The sequence below is a fragment of the Aedes aegypti genome, chromosome 1 (genome assembly GCF_002204515.2).
Source record: "Aedes aegypti strain LVP_AGWG chromosome 1, AaegL5.0 Primary Assembly, whole genome shotgun sequence".
NCBI classification, from domain to species: Eukaryota; Metazoa; Arthropoda; class Insecta; order Diptera; family Culicidae; genus Aedes; species Aedes aegypti.
The window spans coordinates 263,010,504-263,017,232 of NC_035107.1; positions in this window are offsets into that span (position 1 = coordinate 263,010,504).

Sequence of the window (6,729 nt, forward strand, 5' to 3'; positions counted from 1 at the left end):
AAGATGAACCTTTGATTTTATGAAGGTTGGTATAAAAATGTAGATTGTGCTACTTTTCCCCGAATGTCGTTTCCCCGAATGTTGGTTCCCCGAACGCCAGTTCCCCGAATGACCCATTTCCCCGAAAAGTGTAGCAGTTCAAATAGGTGCTATAATAGTTTTTAGTGGCAGGATGGTGAAATAGAGCGAACAATATGCAATCAAAAGAAGGCGGTATTTAGTTATTCTCGACTATACACATGGTGCCACAAAAAGCTGAGGATGGTAAACCTCGTAAGAACCGCCAATCAAATAAAGAAGGGTGCATATCAGATGATCAGTACGTTCACCCCCCTGAAATGTATAAAGTTATGACAAATATGAGTGCCAAAAACTTTTCGGGTAAGTGGGCTATTTGGGGAAACGGGATATTCGGGGAACTGGCATTCGGGAAACTGGCGTTCGGGGAAACGACATTCGGGGAACCGACATTCGGGGAAAAGTAGCACAACCAAAAATGTATAGTTTAAGCGGAGCATGTATTCGAGTGTGTGCTCACATTTGAGAATTTAGTCGAAGTTGATTATAATTCCCCATACATTGTACTAGGGAGCACAAACACAAGAATTTTGATAACGTTCTTTGAGGAAATGTAAAAAAAAAAACAGTTTTTATTTAAACTTCGAAAAATTCTGGGTTTGAATTTAGAAGAGAAATACAAAAATACTTTCAGAATTGTTAGTGAAAGTTATTTTTAACTTTTCTCCGCCTTGACATCACTGTGCAGCTGGGCAGAATATTAAAAAATTTCCACACGTGGGAGGAACTCTTACAGAATCCTGAACAACATTTTCAGAGAATTTCGTGTCAGTGATAAGCAAACATGAGTTAAAAAGATTGAATTTATTTTATCGCTGGAGATGATTTAGCATTAATAAATTTTAGATCACATTAATTACCATTTCTGAAATTCAACCAAGAAGGGGAAGTGTTGGAGATTCTTGAACAGTTGTAATTTTCTTTAAGTAAATTACTAACACGAGTATCACAGAAACAAGGCTATTGAGTAAGGGATGCATATAAATTCGTTGCAAATTCCATGAACTTTTAATTAACTAATAAAACGAATTCATATTTTTCCATGTTACTATTTAGGAATTAAATTTTTAAATGGTATAACGAAACACATATTATCTTATTATTTTCTCTGATTCCTCTAAAAAATTGATAAAAAGTATTTTATTGCATTTTATTCTAAGAATTTGACGAATTTGCTTCCACTTATTGGAAGACTCTTGCAAAAACAACTAAAAAAAATGTTTTCTTAAGGAGTTGTTAGGCAAAATCATTACAAAATATTTAGAAGCCTTTGCATTTTTAAACAAATGAAAATATAATTAACAATGTCAAGAAATAAAAAAAAAATGTATTTAAGAAATTAAAAATAAAAACTATTGAATTTAGGAAGAGTTTCTTCAATGCTATGCTCAATTGTTTCCGCAGAATTGCCTCATGAACAGTAGATTTCTTACAAATTTCTTCAACACATATTTTATAAAATCTTACACAGTTTTCAAGAAGAACTGTGTTGTACACGTTTCATTGATATTTACTAATTATATTAATGAACTCTAAATTAGTGAATTCTTGAGTCGCAATTTAATATATGTATTTATTTAAGAGTTGTCCTAGTATTTTAAAAAGGATCTTTATGGAAATTGTCTAGTATCCCAAGCAAAAACTGCAATATATGCATATAAACGGTATGCGTTAAGCTAGCAATACTGTATAACCACAATTAAAGTTTATTTAAAGTGGAAAAGGGCCCCTGTACAGGCATTGTTGTGTTATATTTTATAAAATTTACTCGACCTTCGTGAAGCCTTTTGACACCTTAAAGTAGCTATACCCGAGGAGGAAAGAATAACTCGCCAATAACTTATGCATACCATCTTTTGGTATCATACCACAATTAGGTATTGTTCAGTTATCAATACCTCATTTTGGTATTATAATGGTATTTAAAAAAAAATGTTTAAAACAATTAAAAATACTTCATTTTGGTATTCGGCAGCTATTGAGGACTGCTAGAGGTATTGAACTAGTATTGAAAAATTTCACTTTTGTATGAAAATCCATCAAGTATTATTTAGGTATTCCAATACCTGATCTAATTATCAGCTTGGTATTTGTAGAACATGCAGAAGGTATTATTTGAGGTATTTTACCTCTTATGCAGGGCTCATTCATACCTCATTCAGGTTGTAAGTATTGGAAATTATCTGGTATGGAATACCTCAATTTGGTATTCAGTAGTTATTTTCTTCTGCTCGGGTACAGTAGATGATAGCTTTATGTACACCATATATATGCATGAATAATAGCTTGGGTCGCATGGTTACTAGGGATGCTCAACGAAAACTTCAATCACATACATAATTGCATCATAGGGGCGCCCAACGGGAGGTTTGCCAAGGGCGCTGTGAGGCCACGCTACGGCTCTGCACTTCATACAAATAGGAAGCGTTTTGTATGAAGTGGATGGATTTAGATTCATTTCTCAGGTGTTTATGCAGTAAACTCAACTTTACTACATTTTTATTCATACCACCCATTGAGAGAAGGAAGTAGGTGAGTATTACTACTATGGTAGTATGAGAAAAGGGCCTATTTGGCCTAATTTTGTTTACGTATTGTTTCCATTCACTTTAAACTTTAACATTGAAATTCAATTTAAAAAATCCAAATTCGGTTGTAAATTCTACTACGTACCCTCGACCCATCAGGTAAATCGAGCTTCCAGTGTAGTTACAAGTTCACATCACTACAGACTGACTGACTGTCTGTTTTTTAATGGTTTGCTTGTTGTAGCCACATTCCACCAATTATGCGTTTCTTGCAGTTCATGTCCAAGTACCAACATGCAAATTTCCCCTGCCCTACCGCCAACCACTTGAAGACATTCAAATGGAACGGACCAGCGCAACGAGGTGAGAAGTAAATCGACAGCAGGCGATACTAGCAAAACGTTGTACGCGACCGGTGGTCGATTATGGAAATTCATTTCACCGACCACACCACTACCGAGCATGACTGCGTGCGTACCTACTCCTCAATCCTCAACGCGAGGCTATTAAAATTCATTACCAGCTTAAGTGCCCCACGTAGAAGCTCGACACCAGACGCTACCACCGTCGTCACCTGGTGGAGGAAAATTTGCCATTTGGATCCCATGGCAGGACGAAGATGAGAAAACTGGTTCGTTGAGGATTGCAGCACTACTAGACAGCCAGCAGTACTTATCGTAAAAATCGCCGAGTACGTGATTGAGCAGGTAAAACTAGATTCCTGCAGGGAATTGCCTGCGGGGAATGTCACTGTTGAGCCCTTTATTGTGTGCGGAAATGCAAATTAATTGATCGATTATGCAATCATGGGTAACTTGCAAGTACTTCTAGTATTAGTTGTTCAATATACCCAATGTTTGATCAGTTTTGGTTTCCTTTTGAAAGTATATCTAATTTCCTTGCGATCAGGCAAGCAAATCTGAAAGCTTTAGAATCATTGAGTTATTATACGATCTGGAACGTGTCAACTTGCAAACATCCCACGTAAAATTAGTTTTTGTTCTTTTCTCTGGCAGCCTTCTGATTCAAATTTCTTTTTATTATTTATTCTTTTTCTTGGCATAACGTCCCACAAGGACAGATGCCGCTTCTCAGCTAAGTGTTTTCATGAGCACTTGCATAGTTAATAACTTATCGCTTTCTTTGTCAAATATACTATTTCCGTATTCGTAAATCGTATGGCAGGTACGATGATGCTCTAACTATACCCAAGCAAGGACATTTCCAATATGAAAATCGGAAACCGACCAGGAATCGAACACAGACATCTTCAGTATGTCTTTGCGTAGTATCTGCGGACGTTACCACTAGACTAAGGAAGGCTTCTTTGAATTTCAGATAGGACGGATTTCACACCAATTCAACACGTGATTGTCAGCACCCCTTCCGATTTCAATGATACTTTCTGGATGACAAAAGGCTGTGAAACTAAGATACTTTACCTACTTTGTTTTTTTTTTTTAATCGATCTAGACTAACATTTGGAAAGGGTCAAAGTTTTTTTTACTTATTTTTTATAAACCCGTATAACTCGAAAACGTAAGACCTACAGAAAAGTATTGTATGGGGCAGTGTTGTTCAGACTCATTTCCCCGAAAATAACATTTTTCGAACTACGAGGCCCCGAACTACTACAACCATGCTCTATCCTCCTAAGATAGAAAAGCAGATGGTTAAGCTTGAGTACTGCACATAAAATCGATCAATTTTGATCCCAGATAGCCACAATTCAAGTTTCGGTGAAATGAAATGAGTGAGTGCGAATCATTTCACCGAAACTTGAATTGCGGCCCACCGAGATCGAAACTGTCGGATCCCATGTGCAACACTCAACCACCTCCCCCTCCATCTCAGGAATACAACGCACAGTTATAACAGTTCATGGCTTCACAATTTGAATTTCGGGGAAATGAGTCTGGTCAACACTGGTATGGGGGACTGTCGTGAAATTTCCTGAAGTTTTAGAAAAAAATATTGGAAAAAAAAACATTTTCTAATCTGAAGGGGTTCTGCCGATTGTACCCCGTGTGGCATAAAGTCGTTTGGCATAAGGTCGTTAGCGTTAGCGTTAGCGTTAGCGTAGTTACGGTATACTTCGTAGATTGGATACTAGCAACATTCATGTTTCTTTTTAATAATCTCATCCTGACTACTTTCAAGAACAAGGCAGGGGAGTATACCTTGTTTAAATCATAAACAAGAATACTAAAAGCATGAATGTCGCTATTCCCGGCCACGCCCATCTTTACCGTAACTTGGGATAGGGGAAGGAAATGTTGATGTAGCACTTACTTAATGAGAGGCCACCGACTCAGCGACACCCTCATAAGTGCTACGGAGTTGGAGGTTGGGGAAGGTATATTGTCAGGATTCGCCTAGAAAGCTGGCGATAGACCATAAATATTTGTTGTTTAAGCGTTTTCAAATTAATCTTTTGCATGCCGACAATCAAAAGAGAAAACAATAGCTTATTTATAGTATAAATAGTATTTCGCGAAATGCTTGTCGATTGTGCAATAATATTTTTGCTCAATAACCAGTAAAAAGCAAAACCGATCCCTCCAGGGTCATCGGATTGTATAAAATAACGATACGCGTAAAAAAAAAATCACGCCTATTGAAAAACTGTACTGTGCCCATTGAAAAACTGTACTGGGTGGTACTGTAGTTTTATTTCGAAAAACGAAAGGAAGCGCGTTCGAACTAAACACCCTAGGATAACACAGTCGGTTTTTCTGCTCAAAATTATACGAAAAGCAGAATCGATCCCTCCAGGGTCATCGAACGGTTAAAAAGCATCCACAACCGATTGTTAGTTGCGTAACACCCGCCCGGACAGAATGCGTAATCTGAACATAATTATCAAACTCCGAAAATAACATTTTCCGTTCAAGAAACGATCAGAAGTTCCACGACGCGGACGAAAACGATCCGGAAGGCTCACAAAAGAAAAAGTATCATACTGGAACAAACTCACCGGATTGATTCTCTAAATTTATGTGCTGCCTGTCACTTCCGGATGGTTCGGTGAACTTAGGGCAGCCAAAAACCAACAGTACTGAAGACACAAATCAAACAAATCACTCTTTCATTTTTCACTTTTCACTATTCCATTTCTGAAAGTAAAAACTGTCCTGCTTGGGCTTCACGAAGCACTACCCAGCAAGCCGCTCCAAAACAGAAAAAAAAATCTCCGGCGACGAAAACACGCGCGAAACCGTGAGCTAAATCTATCGGACGACGCAAAACCGAACTGTACTGCTTGGGCTTCACGAAGCACTACCGAAGAAGAAGAAAAATGATGTATAACCAAAGTCGTTTGGCATAAGGTCGTTTGGCATAAAGCCGTTTGGCATAAAGTCGTTTGGCATAATGGCCGTTTTGCATAATGGTCATTTGGCATTATGGCCGTTTGGCATAGTGATTGACTAAGAATAAATATAGGCATTTTTAAGCTTTTACTGAGATCAACACCACCGAGGCCATAGCAAAAAAAAAATGATAGGTTCTAAACAAGCGTGGTGTTCGTTCAGAGATTTTCCAAGCTAAGAATTTCAAAAATTGTTGTGACATTAGAGAGCATTACTAAATAAAACTCGTGTTGGGTCTCAACATCTCAGAGTATCTTTGAGCTTGTTGCGACATATTTGAAAACAGTAAATTGGCAAAGAAAGTTCGCAGTTATTCATCAAGGGAACGTTCATAGAATATTTCGCTGCAGATCAAGCTCTGCCCCAGTTTGAACGTAACACTCGATGAAATTTCTTGAGAATGGATTTTTTTTGCAAAATATCAAAAGCTCTAATCCAAAGATCTATCAATGCGACTGCAAAAAATCTTTTCACAGCATAGCTCATATGAACAACATATCTTTAAAAGAAAATATTTGTGGCAAAACGTTTCAAAGGTTTAATATAAATTCTAATTTATAACACCGTCTATTATCGAGAGAAGGGAAAATTTGTGATTGAAATAATATTTTTCCAGCATATCTCGGAAGGAGATCACGCGTTTGCCCCAAAAAAGGTATATGCTGAATATTGGCAGGTTCTAAAGTAATTATCATTCTAACAACACATCTGGCATTGATAAAACAGCAAAATATAAAAATAAATAACATTCA